This window comes from Erpetoichthys calabaricus, chromosome 1 (genome assembly GCF_900747795.2).
Source record: "Erpetoichthys calabaricus chromosome 1, fErpCal1.3, whole genome shotgun sequence".
Lineage (NCBI taxonomy): Eukaryota > Metazoa > Chordata > Cladistia > Polypteriformes > Polypteridae > Erpetoichthys > Erpetoichthys calabaricus.
Genome location: NC_041394.2, coordinates 228340139 through 228366878, shown reverse-complemented (window position 1 = coordinate 228366878; position 26740 = coordinate 228340139).

The window sequence follows — 26740 nt, the reverse complement described above, 5'->3', positions numbered from 1 at the left end:
TACCCAGTGGTGAGTTATCTCACATGGAATACCCCAATGGATATCTCTGAAGTCCTCAAAACACATTGTGGATGCATCTGTTTTAGATTAGTTCACTTTCCATCTTCATAAGATCTGCATCCTGGAGAAGATCTTTAGTATGAAAGTGTGAAGTTTGAAGGTTGCTGCATTGTGCTATTTTTATGCAGTAAGAGCTGTGTTTACTTTGAGTCTGTTTAATGTGACTGGGGTCTCTGCCAGGATTGCATTGTTCCTCTTCTCCAGTTAATGGTTTACATGGACAGGGTATCAAGGCATAGGCAGGGTTTGAATAGTATCCACTTTGGGGTCCTGAGATTACATATTTGCTGTTCTTTAGGTGATGTGTTTTCTTGACTTAATCAGATTGTGATTTCTGGCACACACTGGAATGGTTTGTAGATGTGTTTGATACAGATGGAGTGAGAATGAATACCTCCACATCTGAGGTCATGGACATCTCTAGAAAAAGAGTAGTCCATTCCTGCAGGAAAGATGTAAGGTCTTGCGTCAAGTGGAAGAAGATCTTGTTTATGAGCAAGTTTAGAAGTAATCATGAGATTGCAGTGGTGGCAGTTTATTAGGCAGTGTGGTAGTGAAGCAGGAGCTAAATCCTTGGCTAGGACTTTTGATGTCCCTGTTAGTATACCTTTCCATTCTTAACAATAGTCATGAGCTCTGGGTATTAACCAAGAAATGAGGACATAAGTATAACCATGTAAAATGTAGCTACTAGGCTCACTCTCAGTAATAGGGTGAAGAACTTGGTGATATTAGGGGATATCTAACTAGAAATGCTCTTCAGTATATTTGTTGATTGGGCATGCAGTGATTATGCCATCCCCTGGCTGGAATAGGAGCAACTGAAAGTTCCACATGAATAATATTAGGCTCTCACTGAGCACACGATGACTTAAAATGTTGTACTCAGCATGTGACCCACACTATGAAAAGTGGACGTAAAGTGTTAGAATGTGTTTACAGAAGTAATTGTAATTCCTGCACCTTTATATTTCATTTTTAATGCTAGAATTCTGTTATCTTACATGTTTAGTGCAGTAGTTGGATTAAAAACTAAACACATGACATTTCAGTGCACCCAGAGCATATGTGTGTCACTGCATGTTACACTGTTACAGACATTTGCTACTAGCACATCCTTGCCAGTGTAAGATATGAAGCCGTTCAGCATTTGAATGTGGTAAAAGATGTTGACTTATGTGTCACAAGTAAGAATGTAAATTAAGAAAGTTACAAACTTTCTTCTATAGTAACATGCAATGTAACATCTGTTACCAAGTTCAAATGCTAATTCTACTTGGCTTCATATCTTACATTGGCAAGAATTTTCTCATGTATCCTCAGGAATTTGAAGTAGCCAATACCATATGAACTCTGAAACCATTCAAGTGTGGACTGAGCTCAAAAATGCTGTGTAAGAGCTATTATTGTGGTAAATAATAGCTCTGGAAGATTTCAAACATCTTCATTAGCTCATAAAACAACACGCAATAAAGAGATGGATCCTGTGCGGAATTTTATTACAATATGTGGGCTCCATTTGTTCCCTGGAATCTACTGTTGCACACATCCTGGCATTAGATGAATGCGACCACCTGAGGACAGCACTTGAACTCTTAAAACCACAAAGCAAGCAGATGCCAGCTCCAGGACTATAATAATAATATGGTGAGTTAATCATTGTTTGCTTGCTTACATGTTTGTTCTCTTTAGGGAAATAAGTGTTTTTGTTAATAATTGTTGGCATGGAAAATGGTACAAAGAAAGGATTTGATTTTTAAATATGGTGCTTGTCACCTAGAATGATTATTTGAATATTAGAACAGTCATTAATTTTCTATATTTACTTTGGTCAGGCTACTATATAGCCCCCAGCCTCAAGGATCTGCCATTCCATCAACCCACCTAAGTCAGTAGCATTATCCTATTTACAACAAAGGTGCTGTCTTGTCTATGTCCCTCTGAACTAGGAGGTCTGACAGGCATGCCATCTGACGATGCTTTGGACCTAGCTAGCTGAAAATTTATAGGTATGCTCAATTGCTCATGTGCTGCTGGGACAAAGACAGGTCAACGTTACATCTGTAGTCCCCTGTAGAGGGTCACTCAGAGAACAGAAGTGCAAAGCTGCATACGCTTTCAGCAACGCCTGGTGTCCTCCATCAGATGGACTTTCTAGTGCTCTGTTGAGGGGGACATCCAATGGTTATTTGCATCAGTGATGCTTAATATCCAATCAGGAGGGGTTGCCCTAAAAATATGTGTCACACGGATACATTTGGCTGTCTTAAGTTTCATTCCATTTTCATGCGTCAATTGCATGTGTACTTCAGAATATCTGAGAAGAAAGGGAGTACATCCAGTAGGGCTCATATTGCCAGCCTAGTGAAAGCCATTTTAATACACATGGTAGATGACTGTATGACTTTACCAGTACTGTATATAGTATATGTAAAATGAGGAGCTGGTGATCAAGAGGCCAGTAGGGTAATTTGGCTGAAGGACATTCATCCGATTGAACTTCAGTGGGGGGTTACAGGGTGATCTTCCTCTTTCATATTCTTAGGGAACAAAAGTATTTATCATCCTGTATTCTGTATCTTTGTCTTTTAAAAATTATACCCCAGATAACCAAAGAGCCCCTCTAACACTCTAAAATGGCATAACATTTCCTACAAGAGATGCTCAATTAAGATCTGGCACCAGGTCTTCTAGCAAAGTGGTCATTGGAGTTTGGCAGTATGTGTAAACAGTTGCCAAATACAGCCCTTGGGAATGGCCCAAGGATGTCGAGGCCAACTCACCCCATTGGCATCCTGAAGTAGATTTATGGAAAGGCAGCAAGAACTTGGTCAACAACGCCTTTCTCAGATGTTACAGGATTCACTGTAGCAGATGTATAATTCTACTCACCACCTAATCCTTAACAAAAATGGCTGATACAGCCTGTATAGACTCTTGACCGCAATATAGCTTCCTACTGTTGTCAGTCTGCTGCCTATGGCCCTTTGAGACCAGTAGTGTCTGGTAGTGTGGTTGTGTTTTGGGCCCATCCACACCTGAAATAGGATACATAGCTGGTGTGGTAGACCATGGCTGGTGGCCCAAATGATGCAACCAGCTCTCAGTCTGAATTCTTCTTTGTTTCTGAAACTCAGCATGGTCAGGTGTGAGATGGTGGTCATCAAATTTCCACATCTGGTCAGCAAAGTTATGGGGTACCTGCTGCAGCTATTCTACTAATGAACTGTTAGCATTGCCCACTTTGGTGAGGTGAAGTGGTTGCCCTAATGCTGATCTGTGAAGTCACAAGTCTGCAATTATTCTAAATGACATAGCTGAAACATTGGAAGGCTCGAACAGCATGATCCTGAGCTGCCACAGTCCTTGTATATAGGTAAAGTCAATCTTGTGCCTGCACTTAGGAGTAACTGTGATTTGCCAATAGGCTGTGAAAGTTAACCAAACTGTGAACTCTTGAGATTGAATAATGGGGTGTTGTGTTTTTTTCCAGCCACAGAAGTGAGAGAGAGTGGTTAAGGGAGTTCACAGAACCTCTGATAATCCATGTAGAAGATCTTGGTTTTGTCTTTGTTAGGAGCATTGATAAGGCCCAAAACCTTATGGGAGGTGTTTTCTGCAAAAATTAAAATGAAAATGAAAATTATAAAGTGAAAAATGCAGTCTCTCTTTTGCAATTTCATTTTCAAAGTCTGCACATAATAATGCTGCAAAAATTAAAATTAAAATGCAACAACCCCATTTGCAGTTTAATTTTCAGCCTGAACTGCAATGAAGCTGCAAAAATGAAAGGTAAAATGCAAATAAACACTGGCGCCACCTGCTGCTTATTGAATTTTCATTTTCCACTTTGCATTTTCATTTTCAAGTTCTCAATATGCAAATATCATGGGTCAATGGGCGGGGATTTATACCTCAGTTTCCCACAATTCCTTGTCCTTTATAGCTATAGAGCTACTTTGATTGATAGAATACTTCTCACTTCAACTGTGCCTAATTCATGTGATTTTGATCTTTTCACCCCATACTGCAAGCTTCACTGCAAAACTGTCTCGCAAAATCCAAAGACCATGCATAATTGTAGTTCTGAAGAAATTAATGTGCAATGTAATTGCAATATTTGAGGCGACAGAAATTAGCCCTTATTACATCATACTGTAGTTTACATTTATTCACAGAAGTGGAAAGTGAACACTATTTGCATGTTGAAAACTTGAAAATGCAAAGTGGAAAAAGAAAATTCAATGAGCAGCAGGTAGCGCCAGTGTTTATTTGCGTTTTACCTTTCATTTTTGCAGCTTCATTGCTATTCAGGCTGAAAATGAAATTGCAAATGGGGTTGTTTCATTTTAATTGTGATTTTTGTAGCATTTTTGTGTGCAGTAATTTTCATTTTCTTTTTAATTTTTGCAGAAAATACCTCCCATAAAAACCTAACCACTCTCTTACAAGTCTTCTACTCATCAACTTTGTTGGCACCAAATGGTAATGGGGATCACACCACCAGTATTTGTGTGCTTCTAGACCAAATCCATTGCCCTACAACTCTTGTTATTTTTTTGCTAATCACGTTGCTCCTGACTACTCAATCTGGTCCTGCATCACCACCATAGTTCCTAGCTTCTGAGCAGTCCGGCTCTCTGCTTCTTCTTCTAACAGAGACTGGCCTCCCTTAATTACTCAATGGCAGGTATACTTGGAAGTCAGAATTTGTTTGATGCACAGCATACTGCATCTCTTGACTGTGTGCACTGCATATGGTCTTTTGATTTATTTATGGGAAGACATCATATTATTGGGTTTGCAGATATCTGAAGGGTAAGTGTGTGTTGGGCTTTATTGGCCTATTATTCTCCACTGTATTGTGATTGGGCTGACTAAAGCCTCCCCAAGGTGGAGGTGCCTCTTATATACAGTAACTTTAATGTAGTTTGGAGACAGCTAAGGCACTGTGCCTCCAGGATGCATGACATAACATAAAATGACAATTTAAAATCTGTTTAATTCAATTTAAAGCCACTGGAGTAAGCATTCTTTCTAAATGTCTTTGGTCTGTATCTTAAGATAATGAAAATATCTGGTAGTCCCAGGGATGTTTTGTCATTTCATCCTCAACACGACTACTTTTTCAGTCTTCCTGCAGGCCAAGGTGGAACCCACCTTATCTCTGTCATCTGTATCTTAGTGCCGCAAAGCTAAATTATGGGCTGGACAAATAAAATGATGGCATCATTGTCAATAAAGTGAATTGGAGAACCCCACCTAGATTTAGCACCAGTCCAGAAAGGAGAGTAAAAAGTATTTCCTGGTTCTGGTTAGGCATGCATGAAGAGATGCCCACCATGTTGTGATGTGGCTCCTCTATGCACAATATCAGAAGATGATAAACAGACTTATCTTGGGTGGTTGAACATGTCATGCTAACTTGGGGTGTAGCTGAGCTGTGTTTCTTTAGCAGTCCTAAACCAGTGCCTTTGGTGCATGAGCTTTAGCTGTCTTCAAGCAAGTAATGGATAGAAATATGAAAGACAGGTTCCCCTTGATTCCTTTAGAAGCTCTGAAATTAGAAAGCAATTTGGTGGCTCTAACTGCTCACTTTATGTTTGGGTGCAAGCTGTACATACTGCTGCTTTGCTGTGAATTCCAGTTGTAAACCTCTGCTGGAGCACCCTGGTATAAGCAAGTGAGTTACAGTGTTCTTGTGCCAAGGTGGTAGGGTGCATTCAGTCTAAGTAAGTGACAGGGAAACTTCCACTGAGTGAGCTGTCATCTCCCTTTCTGAGGCTTTCTTTATAGTTAGGTGTAATGAATATAGATGCTACTTTATGACATTGTTCTCTGGATATCCACCGTCTAGTTCTATTACTTGATTTTACTGATCTCCATATGCCACTAGCCGATGCAGTAATGTTGGCTTTCTCATGATGGAACCTATACACAACTGACACTGCAACCAAATGAGGTGGGCTCTCTGAAAGGCAAGCTTTCTTATAATATGATGATGCTCAACACCAACTACAGCTAATATGTACCATGCTCAACAGTCTGGAAGAGAATGACACGAGTTCATGGGACGAGGCTGTCAGCACACACTACAATGTTATTTAAAGTCATTGATTAAACAAAAAAGGAAGTTAAATCATATATCAGCACAGTCTGTTTATTTAAAGAATCTCAGCAGATTCTCACCTCTTTGCCTTATTGCCAATCAGTTCAGCTTTTATTTTTTTTTACTTCATTGTCCATTTCCATTTGTTGGGCTTGGAAGAGCAGCACTTTGTTGCTAAAATTGTTTCAACTGCTACTGCTGAAAAAAAAAAGATTGTTTCTTTCACCCACAGCGACACTAAATCAACACTCAGCAGGTCGTGACAGCTTCTTTTTCATCTGATGTGTTTTCTTCCTTCAGAGGTCACTGGCGATACTGCCTTCCACCTACCGCAGATTTGTTTTCACACTTGCCATACAGGTTTCCTCAGTTTTGTTTTTACACAGTTACATAAACTCTGTTGACACTGGAGCTCATCTACCTGCTTGCCAACATCAGAAAAACCAGGGAGCCCTGACTGCAGTGTTAATTACGGACTTGAGAGTACACAGATCAAAGGAATTAATTGTAGAAACATATAGTATGGCTGCTTCCACCATTTGATTAGTAGTGGGTGCTGGCTCAGTTTTGCCTTTTGGATTCTTTTTTGTGAGGTTTGCTCTGTGGCTTCCTTTTACTTCCAAAACATACCTCTTCAGTAGTGCTGATCAGCGAAATTTAACAAAGTGTTTTTTTGCAGCAAATATGGTGTATTCACCTATGACCTTGTTCGCAGAATATTTTCCTGGAAATTCACGCTGTGGCCTGCTTGGCCGAATATTTTCTTCCCCTGTGCTCTATAATGCTTTGTGAAGCCAGCGTGACACACAGCTGTAGAAATCATGTGCAGAACTTTCATGCATGCCTACTGTAAGATTGTTGTGGAGCTGCTTGCATGATGGCATCACCCGATCAGGACTCCAAACCTTCAGACCTGCATGTGTTTAAAAAAATAAATTAAAAAAGCTTGCCATATTTTCATTTGAAGAATATGTTAGCTGATCATATTAATATATTGAGTACTGCCACTGGACATGTAACAGTGAGCTCTGTGTGCTGGTCAGTGGTGCATGCAAATTAGCCATGTGCCCAGCTACAATCTCAGAACAAGCCTTAAACGAGCCCTCCTCCTCCTCAGGACCCTCTTTGTCCCAGGTAAAGAAATCACATGCAACCCTGTGAATTGATAATAATAATAATGAAAGATTTTTTACCTTTTACAAGGCATTTCTATCTTCTTCATGGAAGAAAAAAGTGCAAAATATCTGCATCTTCAAACAACAGAAAGAGAAACGCAGTGTATTCCCTAGTACTGGAACTCTGTGAGTGCAGTATTGTTTAGATATTTTTTACATATTGTTAGATTTTTTTTTTTTGCCATTTACTTTATCTTGTTTGTGGTTATGGTTCCATTTACATCTTTTTGTTGTGGTTGAAGAATGATGATGCAGTGGTTAGCATTGCTGCCTCACAACTTCCATTTCATTTTTGGCCAGAATAATTGGTCTAGCATAGTTGACAGTCACTTTCCTAGCACACAGGGACACTCACAACACCACTGCACCATTATAAAAGTAGTTCAGTTCTTCCTTCCCCACTGACTTCTAATCATTTTGTAGAGTTTAGTGAAGTATGCAAGCATTTTTGTGATTTTGCATGACTTATGGCGAAGCGAATTCTGCAGGGTTTGCTCATCACTATGTGTCAGTATGATTGGGAACTCTACAGTGTCCTAATGTGAGGATACATAAAGGTGAATGCCTCAAAGGGTTTCTAACTTACAGTAGATGGCTAGACTCAGACATATTAAAGCCATTGTAAGATGTGACCTTTCCCCACAATCCCCAGCACATTTGCAACTGCCAGAAACAACACATAACAAAGGAACATGGGGTATTAAAGAGTTAATTTAAGGAGTATTTCTTTGGTTGGTTTTCATATACAATAAATGTTGTCAGGAATGTTAATTTTATAATACTGCAAACTTTAAAAGTACTTCTTTGCATAAAGATATTCCTATTTCCTTGGATTTATACTTAAGGCTACCAGCCTGATCAACATACCCTCCATTTATTTTGATCATTCATTCGTTTGGTCTGTACACCTAGACATTATTCACTACACTCATTCCTTCAGCCACTCACACCTGACATCGATTAAGTTCAAACCTTCATTCACTCATTCTTTCAACATTTCAAGTCATCATTTGTTCTGCTCTCCCTTTTTAATAGATTCAAGCCATTACTGTTACATGTACAGAGTACAGTGAAAGTTTTACTTGTACATGCTAATCAATGTACAAAACATTTCCCCTCTCTAGTGCCATAATAAGTGAGTAGCACTACCTTACCAAGAAACGTCTGTCTTCTTTACCTGAACATATTTGGCATTAACAAACAAACAGAATAAGGAAATTTATATCACATAATTGAAGAAATAAATGGTTGATCCAGAATGCAAATTTAATGATGTGAGGTAATGTTGTATTTTGATTAAATATTTTTAATCAATTCATGATCATTTTTACAATTTCATATAAACACATACTTAATTGAAGTTCTAATGGATTATTAAAAGCATATAGAAAAGGACTGAAGATAACTAAAGGGTTAACTAAACGTGGCTTAAAGCTAGGGCATGTGGGGCTTTTGCCTCGTCTTAGAGGAGCCACCAAGATAGTTGCTAAGGTTAAAATGAAGCAGATGCGTAATGAACAATCCCTTAAAAAGCGAGAACAAACTAGAGAGAAAAGCCAAACACTCCTATTGTGAAGCGGTGATAAGATCAATGGGAAACCCCGTAGGACACCTCTATTAACAAAGCAATATCCATATTACTAACCGAGAATGGTAAACCGGATGGACGCAGGGGACATCCGGCCATGGGCCGTGGACGCAAAAGACGTACTGCGCAGGCGCCCCCACAAAACCCCCCTTCCAAGCAACGGAAACCGGATGCAAAGCAACGTAAAATAAGAAATGAGGCGCCCATAGCACACAGAAAAAAGGAGTCAGACGCCGGCGCTACTAACAGAGATAAAATAAAGTGAGGCAACGCCCCCTAGCACACAAAAAAAGAAGTCAGACGCGAGCGCCACACAAACCCATTGGACACGAAACGGGACAGACTACGGACATAGCACACGAAACATACACAAAAAGGAGGATTCGGACCCACGACCACACTAACAGATCCTACAATAGTTCATTTGCTTTTGCATCTAATGGCATCCAGTCACTTACTCAACACCATTGATAAACTTCTACAAACGTTGATAAATAATAATATTCCCTTTGGAGGAAAGGTACTTTTATTAGTAGGAGATTTTACACAGTGCTTAGCTATTGTTCCACATACCATGCGCTCGGCTATTCTTCAGTCCACCTTAAAATACGCAGACAATTGGCATTGCTTTCAAAAGAGTTACGGAGATATTTGGAACAGCAATCTCATTACACCAAATACCCCTTTTAACACAACGAACTATATTATGTCCAAAAAATATTAATGTTGATCACATTAATAACCAGGTCATTTCATTACTTCCTGGAGTGGCACAGCTCTTTCTAACCTCTGACAAAGTTGACTCTGATGACGACAATGACCATCTTAATTTCCCCTTAAAATATTTAAACACTATTAACCCACCCGGATTACCACAACACAATCTTAGCCTTAAAAACGGAACAATAATCATGCTATTAAGAAACCTTAACACTAAACAGGGTTTATACAATGGTACACGTTTAGTCGTCAACACCATGCCACACAATGTTATTGAAGCAAAACTTCTTACAGAATCACATGCTAACAATACTGTTCTAATTCCTAGAATTGACCTTACAAGTTCTGACCTGGAATTACCTTTTACACTTAAACGGCGACAGTTCCCCATTAAACCTGCCTTGACCATGACCATCAACAAATCACAAGGACAAACCATACACAAAGTTAGCATCTACCTCTCTGAGCCCGTTTTTGGACATGGACAACTTTATTTGCTTCCTATATGCGTCATCTACACCTTCACACTATGCTATATCTCATTCATACATCACGCTCTTTGTAATTTCACAACACCAGGGGTTGGCGAGTGAAGCGAGCAGGGGGTGGAGCCCCCTAGTTTACAATAATGGAGAATCAACATGCATATGAAGTTACTGGTAGCTGTAGTTGATTGGATAAGATGATGAAATTCTGCATACTAAGAGTCAGATGACGTAATCTGAATGGTAACAGAAAAGTAGAAAAGGGAATAAATTGTTTTCTTGTTTGCTAACTCCGTGGACTGAGACATTTGTGCATATCTACAGTTTGTGCAAATAAAAAATTGTTCTTCATTTTCATATGGTCCCCGAGAATGGTTTATTTGAATATAGAATGAAGTTTATTCCACAACACTAATCCTTACATATGCTGTGCCCCATATGCATTATCAGAATATAAGAAGCTTTTAAGTTACTTACTAGGAACATACATTTAGCCGTTCATTCACACTTTTCACTGGGCTCATTCATTCCCATCATTGCACAAACCACTGGTTAGGCTTATTCATTCAGTCATTCACACAATTCTTTGGATATATTCATTCATGCCCCATTTTGCTTGTACACACTATTCACTGGATTCAGTCATTCATTCGTTGGATTCAGTCGTTCATTTCTACTCTTGTAGACACCAGTCATTGCAATTAATCATTCAATGTGTAACTCCATTCATTCATTCAACACTACAATTGTAGACACTATTCACTGCATCCATACTATTCATTGGGGCCATTTGTTGAACCCTATTTTTTCACCGTATTCTTTGCATTCATTTTTACCAGCAATTTATTCATTAATTTACCATTCATTCAAATTTTTTCCTCCTACACACTACTCATTGGGCATGTTCATTCAGTCATTCATCAAACCATTTACTTTATTCATTCATTCACTTGATTATGTGTTTGTGGACACCGTGCATTAAATAAATTCATTTACCCATTAATCCTTTCTACATTCGGAGCGAGTATGCCTTCTGTCATCTCCAGTTCAGATGCTCAGATTTAGAAGATTACACCTAGCTGCCCAGTAACTCTACCGAAAATAAAAATAAATAAATCAGAGAGCAGAATTGTGGATGGCACTACTTCGTTATGAGAAAGTGAGTGCTGCTGAATCTGCCTTATATTTCAGGGTGCTGCTGAGTGAACGTGTTGACTTTAAATAGGACTGGAAAGGGGAGCGCTGGGAAGTGCCCGTGATTGCGGGAAGTCAGGCATGCGCAGTCCGTGCATCTGCCAAACTGCGCTCGCGTATAAAGAGTACATCGCTCGGCGCGTCCAACACGTACAGGAGAAGAGGTGACACAGATACACGCGCACTTCTTGAAGACAAGGTACTCTTGCCCGTATGCCTTTCGACATGCTGAATGCAATACAAGAAAACCATAACAATTGAAAACAATACCAAGTTGAAAGTCAGAAGTAAACAAAAATAGGCGGGAATGAAGTGCGCACGCGTCCATGGCAAGTCGTTTTAACATTTCATTTTTTATCTTACCTGACAAGTACATTCTTATATGTATGTATATACAATATACACATATTCTGGTCATGCAGCTTTTAAAAGTATGAATTAAAGTGTGACACATCTTTATTACATTATTAACAAGTACGAAAAAGAGATTGAATTTTTGACTACTCAAAATTGAGGTAATTTTCACATTACCGTCCATAGAGCTTTGAGTTAGTTATTTCAAAATTTACATCGCTCTGTTCCTGAGTTCTAGGTTTTAATGGTGAGCCTTGTTGGTGCTAAAAACGTGCTTCTGTATTGATTAGTAAATATTTGCTGTTCACATGGCTCTTTTAGAAAGGTCTGTTCGACGCTGCGACACTTGGTGGAGTTGTGTTTGCGACTTTGCTGTCTTCAGGTTTTTACATCCCCTGCTGCTTTTAATGGAATGGCAGCTCATTCTAAAGGGGGCTCCTCTCTGGCTGATGCGACTTGTCAGCGTCATAATAGTATATTGACCCAGTGTGTGTGTGTGTGTGTCCTCTGAGCTAGACCTGCATCCCTCTAAAGCTTTGTTTCCTCACACCTGTCCAGTCCTTTCAGGATAAGCAGGGGCAACCTGTGACCTTAAACTGGAGTATAAGCGGCTTTGAAAATCATGTTCGAGTTTGTAGAACCTAGACAGATCTTCGATTGACAGTGTTGTGCTGTAGTGAAGTAAATAATTCAGAATACATAGGCTGTTTTACTGTCTTGCAAGTTAAGATGAATGCTTTAGCTCCACAACAGATTGAAGCAAGTGTCGCTTCAGCTTTAAGTACAAACCAAACTGCTATCGATATTTTCAGCCATTCAGACATCGTGGCTCTGAGGCTAAGGATCTGTGCTGGTATCCAGAAGGTTGCCGGTTCAAATCCCTGTCACTGCCAAAAGAGATCCTACTCTGCTGGGCCCTTGAGTAAGACCCTTAACCTGTAATTGCTCCAGGGGCGCTATACAATGGCTGACCCTGCGCTCTGACCCCAAGGGGTGTGCGAAAACTAACAAATTCCTAATACTGTACAAGAAATTGTATAAGGCGAAATAAAGAACAAAAAAAAAATAAAAAATAAAAACTTCATAGCGGTTGCATAACTGGGGGCATGTCATCTAATTTTATCGAGTTCCTTTCTTTTTTTTCCATTTTTATTTTATTTTAGAACAGCAGAATATTAAAATGCTATTCTACTCAGTCAAACAAATCATAATTATAATAGATACAACTTTTATGAGGACTTCATTCATTCTTAACAGTACATATTCTACATGACTACTGAGACTTTGTCTCAAACACTGTACAGTATACACATTCATTTAATTTTAGTGACATTTGTTTTAACACCAGGACAAATACAATCACTTGCTGTCCTAATTGGTCCCAATAGACTTGTGAGGGTTCTTCACTGAAGGCTCCTTACATCATAGTTTCAAAGTTGGTACCCCTCCTGTGGTAATTCATACTTACTTTACATCAAATAAACTTCCTGTTTCCTTATACTTCATCAGTGGTCGAATCTGAATTATGTCACTATAGAGTGGCAACATGTTACATGTTTGTCCACCTGTAGACCTCCAGCGGAAGACCTCCCCCTCCCCCACCCAGTGACTCCTCCTGCCACAGGACCCTGTGATCCCTGCTGGAGGCCTGCAGTCACACTCTTCTCTGTTCTTGAAAAATCCATCTATCCATTTTCAAACCTGCATATGCAGTGTCACAGGGAATCTGGAGCCTAAGTCAGTAAATATTGGATACAAGGCAGGAACAATCCCACGACTTGGTGCCAGTCCATCACAGGGCAGACATTCACACACATGCACACACACACACACTAGGGCCAATTTTGAAGTAAGAATTTCACTGTATTCTTCACATGGGCAATAAACGTGGCCAATAAATTGTGAACCTCTGTTTAATTGAATGTAAAAGACCAGTGATGTGCTTAAATAGATTTAATTTGTCAAATATTGGCAATTAAGTTACAGTTAGAAAGTCTGGGAAATTGTGAATATGTGTAATATGCTAGGGGGTGCAGTTCCTAAAATGGTAAAAGCAGAATAATGATACTGAAGTAAGAGTGCAAATGTATATATTTTAGGTCAGCTTGTAAATTTTCCATATGCCCTACATAGTCAACCTTGCAGATTTCCATTGTATACTGTATTTGTTGTGCTGGGGATGACTTATAAATTAGTTATATTCTAACCTGCTTAGTCCTGAACAGGGTCATGAGTGGTGCTGGACAGGGTGCCAGTCCATCACAGGGCGAAAACACACATACACACAACCCCATCCACACACTGGGACTAAATTAGTATCGCCAACCTACTTAACCTGCATGTCTTTGGATTGTTGGAGGAAACCCACATACACAGGGAAAACATGCAAACTCCACGCAGGAAGGACCCGGGACATGAACCCTGATCTCCTTACTGCAAGGCAGAAGCACTACGACTGTGCCATCGTGGCACCTGACTTATAAATTAACATCTAGAAACTATTATACAGTTTTGAGAACCAAATTTAAAATGTACACCTGATAGCAGCCATTTATATAAGAAATGAAATACTCCAAGACCACCCCATTGCAGCAGTGAATGCCCATAGTCCTCTGGTACTGTAACTGAAACTAATTGCAGCAGCAGAGGACAGTTAACCTATTCAGGAGTTTTGTCCTGCTCTTGTGATTCAGATTCAATGAAAGGACTAGATGTTACAATCCCTGATATTTGCATCACTTCTAATGGGGGGAAATCTTGAGGGATGGTTGCTATGAAGAATGGCAGCCAAGAGGCTTTACCAGCAGAACACATCATCAGTTGTGTGCCTCAACTTCACCGGGTGTTTCGGCCTTTTATCACAGGACACCCTCTGTTGAGGCAGGCCCACCACAGGTTGATCAAGCCTGGGCTTGTGTCTAGCGGTTAGGTAATCGCCTTAGTTGCCCAAGTGATGTCATCCCTCTTCAGCCATAGCCAGTGACTGGTCCTCTCAGCAGTGTTAGCCAGTTCTCTGATAGCCTGTCGATGGGCCTGTCCCCTAAGTCCAACCTCTCTAAGCAGCATCACTGTTGTACTGGCAACAAAGACCCTACACCCTACCTCCACCAGGCGCACCTTGATCTTCCAGCCTCTGTCCTCCGCCTCAGCGGCTAAGTTGGCATACCGCAGCTTCTTATGTTCAAAGGCTTCCTCAATGGCATCATCCCATGGTACCGTCAGCTCGATGACGTAAGCAAGTTTTCGGAAGTTAGACCAAAGGACGAGGTCTAGTTGCAGAGTAGTTGTTACGATCTCTGTAGGGAAGATGAGCCTCTGACCCAAGTCAGCTTGCATCTGCCAATCCCTGGCTACCTTCAGCGGTCCCAGATCTGGGGTTGAATGGGTAGTCCTCTGCTTGTCCCCCTCCCGGACAAGTGCTGGTGGGTCCTGGCACACCTCCTGGTTGGTGAAAGGTTGGGCGTTGATGGATTCCCTCTTGCACTCAACTTTCTCAGCTAGACACCTGAGGACCTGGTTGTGTCTCCATGTGTATCTGCCTTGAGTAAGGCTAGTCCTACAACCAACCAGGATGTGCTTAAGAGTTGCTGGGACTGTACACAGGGGGCAAGATGGGTCCTTTCCAAACCACAGCTGCAGATTTGTGGGGGAAGGCAGCACATCATATGTGGCTCGGATGATGAAGCTCAGCCTGTTGGACTCCATTCCCCAGAGTTCCCTCCATGTGAGTTTCCTCCTTTCAACACACTCCCAATTTATCCAGCGGCACCTGCTTGGCCTGCGCTACAGCTCTGGCACGCCTGGCTGCTTCCTTCTGTTGACGCACCTCCTCTACCACCAGGTTTTGACGTTCGGTTGCAGATGCCTGTTGCCAGAGAGGTGTTACCGCTCCAAAACCAAAGCCTTCTCTGCCCTGTTGGACGTGACCCACCACGTCACGATGGAGAAGAGCAGATTCGACCTGTAGCACAGCTGTGGCTGGGGTCCACTTCCTCCCTGTTGCTAGGGTGGGAGCAGCGCCTCTCACTATGGAATCCCGAGAGTCCGTGAGTGACATGTCCAGCCTCACCTTTGCGCATCTGAACTCCTCAACCAGGCTAGGGATGGGCAGTGACAGAATTCTGTCGCTGTAGAGTCCAACGCTGCTGAAGCATTTTGGAAGTCCAAGCCACTTCCTCACATAAGAACTCACTAGCCTCTCCAGTCGAGTTATTACATAACTAGCCAACCCGTGGCGTAGCATATGCCGCATAATTATGTATTGATGGGTGAACACTTCCTGAAAGACACAGTTGTCCAAATGGGGTTGGTTTTGAGGATACAACTGTAGGTGAATGAAAAGATGCAACTCTGGAGAGGGCAACATACAATACAGTGTTTTACATGCTGCATACAGCGATTCACATCGAAGTATAGACACTGCTAAGACCATGGAATACCCCTTGCAAACTGTTTTACACGCTGCATACAGCAATTCACATCTGCGACAAACAAATTGTTTTACACGCTGCATACAGCAATTCACATCCGCAACAAATATGATTCTTCTTAGATGGTGCTGGCGCGTCCACCCTCGCTCTCGAAGCATACACACTGCCTGGTCATGTGCCTGCTCGCAAAAGCAACTAACAGAGACCCGCCCACCAACTGCAAGACCATGGGATACCCCTCGCAAACTGTTCTTCACGCCGCATACAGCGATTCACATCTGCGACATGATTTTTCTTAGATGGTCCTGTCGCGTCCACCCTCGCACTCGAAGCATACACACTGCCTGGTAATGTGCCCGGTCGCAAGAACAACTGAGAGAGACCCTCCCACCAACTGTAAGACCATGGGATACCCCTCGGAAACTGTTTTACACGCTGCATACAGCGATTCACATCCGCGACAAACAAACTGTTTTACACGCTGCATACAGCGATTCACATCCGTGACAAACATGCCTCTTCTTAGATAGTCCTGCCGCGTCAACCCTCGTTCTCGAAGTATACACACCGCCTGGTCATGTGCCCGCTCGCAAGAGAAACTCACGGAGACCTGTCCACCAACTCTAAGACCATTGCGTGTAAAACAGTTTGCGATGGTGGATGCGGTCGTGCGTCATAGCCGAAAAGAATACAGTGGAACCTTGGTTCATGACCATAATTTGTTCCAAAACTCTGGTCGTAAACCGATTTGGTCGTGAACCGAAGCAATTTCTCCCATAGGATTGTATGTAAATACAATTAATCAGTTCCAGACTGTACAAACTGTATGTAAATATATATTTTAAGTTTTTAAGCACAAATATAGTTAACTAGCAAAATACCCGTGCTTCGCAGCGGAGAAGTAGTGTGTTAAAGAGGTTATGTAAACATATACTGTATATACATAAACATAGTGTATATACATAAATATATACATATACACATCCACATATATATACATATATCAACATATATATACACATACATATATATATATATATATATATATATATATATATATACACATGCAGACACATATACATATATATACATATACATATTTGTATATCTACATATATATACACATATATACATATATATACATATACATATTTGTATATCTACATATATATAAACATATATACATATATATACATATTTGTATATCTACATACATACACATATATCTATCTATCTATCTATCTATATATATATATATATATATAGCTGATTAGCCAGTGGATTCGCTCACTGAGTGCAAGAGAAAAAAATAAAATGTATGTATAAAATAAGTTAAATTGCCAAATTTATTTTTCCACAAATAAAGAGCACTTACAATAACATAGAAATCAATATAAACAACATTAACATCATTATAATTTGAGAATATGAAGTAATATATAAGAAGCACATTGCATATAAATAAAAATTATTAAACATTAAAATGTTCTTCTATAAAACAGTACCGTGGCTATTAGTTTGTCTGTCCAGGATTTTAAATGAGCTGTAGCTCGCAAACCGTTTCACCTATTGACTTGAAATTTGGTACACAGATACTACGTCACGTCTACTATTCGCTTTCCCACACATATGAACACACATATATATATATATATATATACACACATACATATACACACACATACACATATATACATATACATACATAGTGCGTTGCAACACGGGCTGTGATTGTTACATGGGAGGGAGACGACAAATCACAGCTTCCCGCTTTCTAATCGGGCTTTTGATTGCTGCTTTGACGGATGTCCAGATCCCACAGTATTTCCCCTTAGGAGAGGCGTTAGGCAAGTGTAATTGAATAGCGGTGGTGCAAGTTATTACTCTTTTTATCTTTATTTTATTTTGTTGTAGAATCAACTCACAGCTGCGCGCAGCAGTGCGTGCGTGGCGGATGCGTACGGCTGACGTTTTCATTGTCTACCACCTTCGCTAATCATTCTTGAGGCAGATTGAAGACTTAAGTGCCAGCTTAACTGAAAAATTAAAGAAAACATACTAAGTTTTTAAAGAAATCAGTTTTAACGGGAAAAGATGCCGACGAAAGAAGAGAAGCAGCGGGACGCTAGGGTCAAGAGCTGCTCATTAAGCAGCAAGCGCATCAACCTCTGAGCAAACGAATGGTAAACGTACAGAGAAAGAGGATAAATACTATGAATGGTCATGTCAAGTGTATTCACTCCACGTTATCGTGGAGTGCGCTGTTACTGGTATTTTGATAAAAGAATCTGAATAACATATAAGAATCGTATAAATTATTAAACAGTAAAACATTAACATTTAAGAAGTAAAGATACATTGAGTACTACTGTAGTGCTTTCGGGTATAGTACATTTTTTGTTTGCCCATTACATGCATAAATGTATAAATTTTTGGGTGTACCTACCCAAGAACACGCGACATGACCCGGCAGTTAAAAATTTATCGCTCCAGCAATTTTAACTCTGTTACAAAGTCATCTAATATGGTATTGCAAACGGCAGCGGGAGCGTTTCTATAAACTCAATTTAAACTTACTGTTTACACCGTGCTTTGAAGATGCATAGTATGCGACACGTGTTTCGCCGTAATTGTGGGCTCATTAGGAGTACACAGTCACTGCACTCCCTTACTGGAATCGATCCTCGGACGTAGAGGCGAAGCCCCTAACGTTGTGCTACGGCGTGTGGTTCGTTCATTTGACAGCATGTAGATCGGGGTAATTACATTGCAGGCATTCGTAGTCTGATTCACAATCTGATTGTATGGGTGGTTACCTACCAGGTAACGCTTGTGGTTGGTGAGCAAGTCGGCTAACTTCTGCCACAGTGCCCTCTTTCAGTTGCGAGAAGCAGATCATACAATGGTTGAAATAGTTTAATATATATAGCAAAATCACCGCGCTTCGCAGGGGCGAATATGGTATTGCAAACGGCAGTGTTTCTATAAACTTAAAGTTACGGTTTATACCGTGCCTTGTTTCATATTCTTTTCCTACCTTATCAATTGTGTAATGTGTTTTTTGAACAGGTTTGATTAATGCAAGTGATCACTCCTGCTGCGTTCAGTCACTTCACGTGAGCCAGTCTCTTGTGTGATGTTGCGATGTCCACGGGTTTATTTAATGTTAGCTAAGACCCGGCAGTTAAAAGTTTCTCGCTACAGCAATTTTAACTCTGTTACAAAGTGATGCAAACTGTCGTTTATACCTCGTGTCTTCTCATTAAACTTGTATCTCGCGAATATGGCATTGCAAACGGCAGCGGGAGCGTTTCTATAAAGTTAAGGTTACGGTTTACACCGTGCTTTTTTATACCTCGTATCTTCTCATTAAACTTGTATCTCGCGAATATGGTATTGCAAACGGCAGCGGGAGTGTTTCTATAAAGTTAATTTAGACTTACGGTTTACACCGTGCTTTTTTATACCTCGTGTCTTATGAAGATGCTTGTATGCGTCACTCACTCGCTTCTTATTGTTTCGCTGCCTTGTCAATTGTGTAATGAATGTTTTCTTCTGCGCTCTTTGGGGCTCCTCCTTCTTTTCTACGTACTGAGTTCACAGTCAGTTCACGTGATTACGTGGGAGGCGTGATGACGCGACACGCAACTCAGTCTCCTGCGGCCATCTTGCTGCCTACCATTACAGTATATGGACAAAAAATAGGTTCCAGTTATGACCATTACGCGTATAATTTTGAAATGAAAACTGCCTAACTTTTGTAAGTAAGCTGTAAGGAATGAGCCTGCCAAATTTCAGCCTTCCACCTACACGGGAAGTTGGAGAATTAGTGATGAGTCAGTCAGTCAGTCAGTCAGTGAGTGAGTCAGTCAGTGAGGGCTTTGCCTTTTATTATTATAGATTAAACCATAGAATGCACAGCGTAATAGTAAATTAAATGTAAAAACATTGAATAACACTGAGAAAACCTTGAACAACAGAGAAAACTAACACTGCAATAGTTTGCGCTATAGCGCTACCAACCGCTGGCCAAAAACACTTTTTTTTTTAATGAGTTTTAAGCACAGGGAAAAAAATGAACATTTGAAAAAATCCTTAATTTAATAAACCACCAAGAAAAGTAACATTGCAACAATGCACACTACGAACCGATCGCTGTAAACAGAAGTGAATACAAAATCAAGCCCAGTGCATTCTTTAACTGCCTTCCTACCTTATGAGTCCAGCCCCCTCTCTCTCGTGCTGCCTGTGTGTGTGTGTCTGTCTCTCTCTCGGGCTGCCTGTGTGTGTGTGTGCGTCTGTCTCTCTCTGGCACTGCCTGTATGTGTGTGCGTCTCTGTCTCGCGCTGCCTGTGTGTGTGCCTCTGTCTCTCTCTGGTGCTGCCTGTGTGTGTGTGCGGCTCTCTCTCTCGCACTGCCTGTGTGTGTGCGCGGCTCTCTCTCGCGCTGCCTGTGTGTGTGCCTCTGTCTCTCTCTGGCGCTGCCTGTGTGTGTGCGCGGCTCTTTCTCTCGCGCTGCCCGTGTGTGTGCCTCTGTCTCTCTCTCGCGCTGCCTCTGTGTGAACTGAGGTTCCACTGAGGTTGACTAATGAAAATTCAACGTGGCTCAGAGGTGCATGTGGAGCATGGCAGAGATGAACGTGAATGACGCCCGGCGTTGTGAGTTGCTGCGTCCGAGTTGGTGGGCGTGGCTCTGCGAGTTGTCGTCGTATCCAATGGTCTTAGAGTTGGTGGGCGTTGCTGTCTTGCGTGCTTTCCATGGGTGGCTACTTGTCGGCGGCTTAGTGAATTATATATATAGATTAATAAAATACCTAGGGAAAATAATTTAATAAAAAGGATTAATGAAAGATGATTCACAAAATTAAAACAATTAACGATGAATCAACAAAAGAAAAGCAAAATAAAAAAGAAAGGAAACACAATATATAAGAAATCCTGAACAAAGCCAGGCATACATGTAAATTCACATTTGTAAAGTTTAAGTCAGGGTTCCTTCCCTCGCTTATTGTTTACATTTCCTTTTTATGTCTTTTTTGTTAATTTTTTATTCATTAATTCCATTTTTTTAACTTACTACATAAATGATCTTTTTTATTTATATGTATTACTTGTATTCATTTTGTTTATCTGTTACTTGGTTTCTGTGGGGGTAACCTTGTTCCCTCATGTTCTTTGTGTTTTGTGGGTGGATCACAAGAGGTGGGGCCACCGTTACTTGGCAAGTAAGCAACTGCCTTCAGGCTATAAAGGCATCCTGGGTAAGGAAGAACTTTGCAGTACATTTACCAACAGTACAGATTTGTTTGACGAGTATTCCCTGTCTTTTGATTTTCTTGCCTTTCTTGATTTTTTGCCTGTCTTTGCATTTCATTTACTGGAATATTCTGTTGCTATTTGTCCACTGTGTATTGGCTTTTAGGCAAATTCTTTAGGTTTTTTGATATGTTTGAATATTTTGTTACATTTCTTCATTTTTTAAATAAAATCCTTCTTCATAAAGATTCTTTTGTTTGCCCTTTATTGTCCAGGCACAGATTCATGGTAATTCCCTCCCTTGTGCAATTTTGCCCAGTGTTAGCTGAAGTCAGCTGGTGGAGTAGGCACTCAAGCTGCCTTGGAGTGCACCTTCTTTGGGCAGGTTGGTTAGAATTCTGGTCTGCTTTTTGACTCGGTTTTGCACCTTTGCCATTCATTTACCTATTGTTATTTAAAACACATTTAATGTACATGTAAGGAGTTTATGTATTCTCCACATGTCCCAGTAGGGAAAAGTCAACATGAAATTATAAATATATGTGTTCATATTTTTAGTTGACAAAATGAAATTACAGACATCTACAACTAAAAATACCACAAAGGAGAAGTTCTCTAGGTTTTTTTAGTCAACATGAAACTGGATATTCTCAATTTTGAGGAGTTACAATGTAATTATTATTCTAAAATAGGAAGTACACATTAAATGTTAAAATGGCTTGTCATATATATCTACACCACGTGTTGTTCCTGATTAAACTGTTATTTTTATCCTCCAAAATGCAGAGATTATCCATCTTGGACATAGATGAAGAGAAAACAAAGCATAACCTGTATATCACCCTGAAGTGTATATTTGTTACTTAGTAAATCTTAAAGGAGATGGGCCCTTGAGTGTTGTTTTTTTTTTTTTAAGTCCTAGTTATTTTGACATCACAGGGTGACTACCCGTAGTAAACCTTTGCCCTTGTTCTTCTTCATTTGATGCATATACTGTAGTTCAGGAATAACTCTGTTAACAGGGCAAGGGAGATAAAATGCCATCTTTATTATTTTCATTTTTTTAGGCAAATGTATTTAAAGGTGTGGTTTGCATATCATTTTTGGATGATTTTCAATGTGTGAGGTTTTACATAAATGTGTCAGTAATCACTGACAATCATTACTTAAATCAATTTCTCAGCCCATTTTCAAAACCACTTATGCAGTTCATGGTCACTGGGCACATGTGCCCATCTTGATACATTTGGGTGCTAGGCAGGAGCCAGAACTAGATGGAGAGCCAATGAAATCAAATATAAAACAAATTTATTGTGACTTTTAAATGTACTAGGGGGCTCTGACCCCTGCTCGCTTCGCTCTCCCACCCCTGGGTTTGGTTTACCGGATATACAATTTAAAGAGACTGTTAGTTTCATGGGAATTGTTACATATGCATTATTTTCACTTTTACTTTAAAACTTTTGTAAAAACAATACTTGTCATTTATTTCCGGTCCCGGGTGTGGTTACATCTCTTTCTTGCAGGATGTATAACACTACTCACGTTGTGAAAGGGGGTGCAGCTGAACACACGCTAAGGAGAAGCGAATAGATCATCTGCTGGCTTTCTGCTGCTGGCGAGCTGCGTGTTTTGCTTGTCGCTTGTCGTTGTTTTAAGAGCTGGGAGCACATGAAGAGTGTCTGCCAACAGCAATCCAACAACTGCTACGTAAGATGTCTTGTTTTAAATGATGTCTCACTACCTTGTCTCACGTGACGCTGTAAAAACAATACTTGTCCTTTATTTCCGGCCCCGGGCGTGGTTAAATCTCTTTCTCGCAGGACGTATAATGCTGCTCGCGTTGTCAAGGGGGGAAGGGTGGCTGAACGCATGCTAAGGAGATGTCGTTGGATCATCTGCTGTTGTTATACTGCTGTTGCTGCTGTCGCGCTGCCCGTTGATCATTTTAAAGCCTGGACAGCAGCTGTCCTTTTGCCAGTTCACATCTCTGCCGCTCGCGTTGTGCAGGGTGAAGGGTGGGGGGGTTTGTGTTAGGGTGTCTGAACACATGCAAGGAGAAGCGGTCGGATCATCTGCTGGGCTTCTGCTGCTGGCGAGCTGCGTGTTTTGCTTATTTGCTTGTCATTGTTTTAAGAGCTGGGAGCAAGTTAAAGTGTCTCTCGCGGGACTTCAAATTGTCTTCCGAGAAGATCACGTCTCATCTACCTAGTCTCGCTCCCAAAGATTATAATACAGTATACTGTATAATATTATAATATTAATATTATATATATTATATATAATAGAGAGATGAGTATGGAATAGCTTTCACGTCTTTATTTTTTCCATAATCCTCTTACACCTTTAATTAAGCTGTTATGGTTGCATCAGTTAACCAATTTATTTTGATTTCCTCCATCCATTTTCTGTTCTGACAGAGTCTTTGTTCAAGTTACAAGACTTGATTTCAAAATAATGAAAGTAGGTTGCCTGTTGTCTTTGGTGAGCCAAAACTTGCAAGCACAGTACAGCTCAACACAAGGCTGCTAGTTTAATTCTCACCTGTGATTCACCGTGTGACCCACCCATCCTCTAGTTGTAAAATATGTGTAGTATATGTTGAGTTATCATGGATATTTTGTGAACTTGGGACACCTTGTTAGAATTATTTTTTGTGCCAAGTAAATCTTTCCCAAATTATAGGTCATTTTAGAATTCTAACCCTAAGGAATGTTTCTACATATGTGCTAATTATTTAGTTTGGAATAAATATAAATATTTTTGCTGTTTATATATATATATATATATAAAATATATAAATATTTTTGCTGTGTCACGTCACCATTTTGTAACTTCAGCATGTTATTACTGGATTGCAAGATTGCACGAAACTATTGCTAGGAGCTACCTGCCTAGATGAGGATGCTCTGCTTTGTAACCATAGGTAGTGCTGAGCACAGCATCTGAAGTTACAGATTAAAACCTTAAACAATCTTAGCCTTGTGCTCATAGTCTTTACAGCTTCTGGTTAATTAATCATAGCAGTCCACTTCTTAGCTGGGTTTACAGTGTTAGCTTCTTGGTTCTGGTGATCAAGGGCTCTTGATAATTCTTATTTTGGCTTTGCTCATGGTTTTAGCCAGTGGCATTTTAGAGTTTAAGATGGTGGCTTTTGTCACACTTACACAAATACACACACAGCTTCTGGTTCGTTTTAACACTATCCACACAGTTGCTCACTAGCTCTGTTCTGGCAGATTTCAATTTAGACAGATTTACTGTAATTAAAAAAAATCAGGTGGACCAGGACTATGCTGCAGTCCACCTTAACCACTTTGAATTCTTGCAAGTGGCTTAACAGGATAAAAGCATCAAACAATTCTGAAAATAATGAATAATCTTAGTGTAGTTCACCAGAGTACAATTTGCAGCACTGCTGGTAGTGTCCTTTGTCTGACTTCCCTCATTAAGGGCACATTCTGTTTTTCTTGTACTTCTGTTACCCATTAAGATCACATACAGCTCATGCAGTAGCAAGGAATTGTATGTCTGTGCATAATGGAGCACAAAATAAAAAAGAACATCTTTTATTAGCATAGTGGACTGATTCACCAAAGGCAAGTATAACTCAATATGCTGGTGTGTTGTTTCAATAACAAAGATATGTGGCCACTGGAACAAGTGTGAAATGCATTCAGAGAATGTACCTGGCATATTTTTGAAACTCTTGAATGGCAATTTTAAAAACAAAGATGACCTTTTAGTTAACTCAGCATCACACAGAATAAAATATACTTCATAAAATACTTTGTTGATATTGGATATTGTCTGTTATACTGAAACTATAGTACATTGTAGGTACAGTGTCACACTGACAGTGCAAAATTATTTGTAAGCCCTTTGAGATGGTAGTGAATAGAGCCGAGAGGTATACCAGTTCATACCGAAAACCGTGTTATTTTTGTTATGATATGGATTTTTCTACAACAACGGTTTAAATAGCCTAAACAATGTTCGGAACGTGGCGCAGTGGGAAACTGTTTAAGAGGGGACCTTTTTCACTGCTACACCACTAAACACGCATGCAACTGAGTACATGCATTAGTGGAGGTATTGAGCAGTGAAAATGGACAGAGAACATTCTGAAACTGAAGCTGTAGTAGATGGTAAAGTTGAACATGATGACACAGAAGAACTTCTGCTGAAAAAAGGAAAAAAGTCTGTTGTCTGGAGGCATATAGTAATCCATGTATCTGTTGTCTGGAGATTTTGTTTTTAAATGGTTGGATGTGGACCTAACAACTATTTACTGCAAATGGTGTCTAGCTAAAATTGTCTCCGGAGGCGGCAACAAAAGCAACTTGCTGCACCACCTTAGCCGCAAACATGCTCTTGAATACCATGAATGTATGGAACTAAGATTGGCACCCTCCACATCCTCAGGTAAAACTGAAAAAGCTAGAGGACACTTGAGTCAGACGTCACTTGCAGACGCGTTTGCTAGAGGTACTGCCTATGACAAAAAAAAGCAAGCGGTGGATCAAGATAACTAACGCCATTACAATCCATATAGCTAACGTGTCAGTGGACAGAGATTGTTAACATTAACAAAGTGTAGTTGGTTTACAAAAAATATTTACTCTTTATTCCTTTTCTAAGACATGTTCAGTGCAATACAACTTTTGACAAGCACCTCTGAATATTTTACTAAGTCTAAATGCCTCTTTGGATGGTTGAAAATATGTTGCTAAAATTTTAGTTTAAGTTGTTTGCAAACTTTGTTCAATAAAAAGGCTCTATATTTTGACTGCAACTGTCATGCAATGTGATTCCTTCTCTTCATTAGTGCCACCCCCTTGAAAACTATCACTTTATGGGGCCATGCAAACCTGTATTAATACTTGTGTGCACATTAAAATGTTTTCTTGTACAATGTACAATTCTCATGACAGTGGAATAGGTTATTCTTAGCCAGTCTATTGCAGTAATTGCAGTGGAAAATGTGGTTAACATCCAGTCATGCATGGGGAAAAAAAGTACAGTTGAAAACAGTGAAACTGGTATTATTTTAAAAAATACCGTGATATAGAATTTTGGTCATACCGCCCAGCCCTAGTAGTGAATAACTGATGAAACAATGAAGACAAATCAAACCAAAAATGCAGAAAAAATGTACCATGCATTTTTTGTTTTTACTCCATCTTAAATGCTATCATCTTATTGTGATGCCTGGAAAATGCACCACAACATGTTCTCAATCAATGAATTTCCGAGTAAAAGTTGTTAGCAAAATGTCCAACTCAGGAAGTAATTTATTAAAATGTGATTAACATAAGACTTTAGTATATTGTTTTACTTGCAATTGTGTTTACTTCAATTGTGAACACA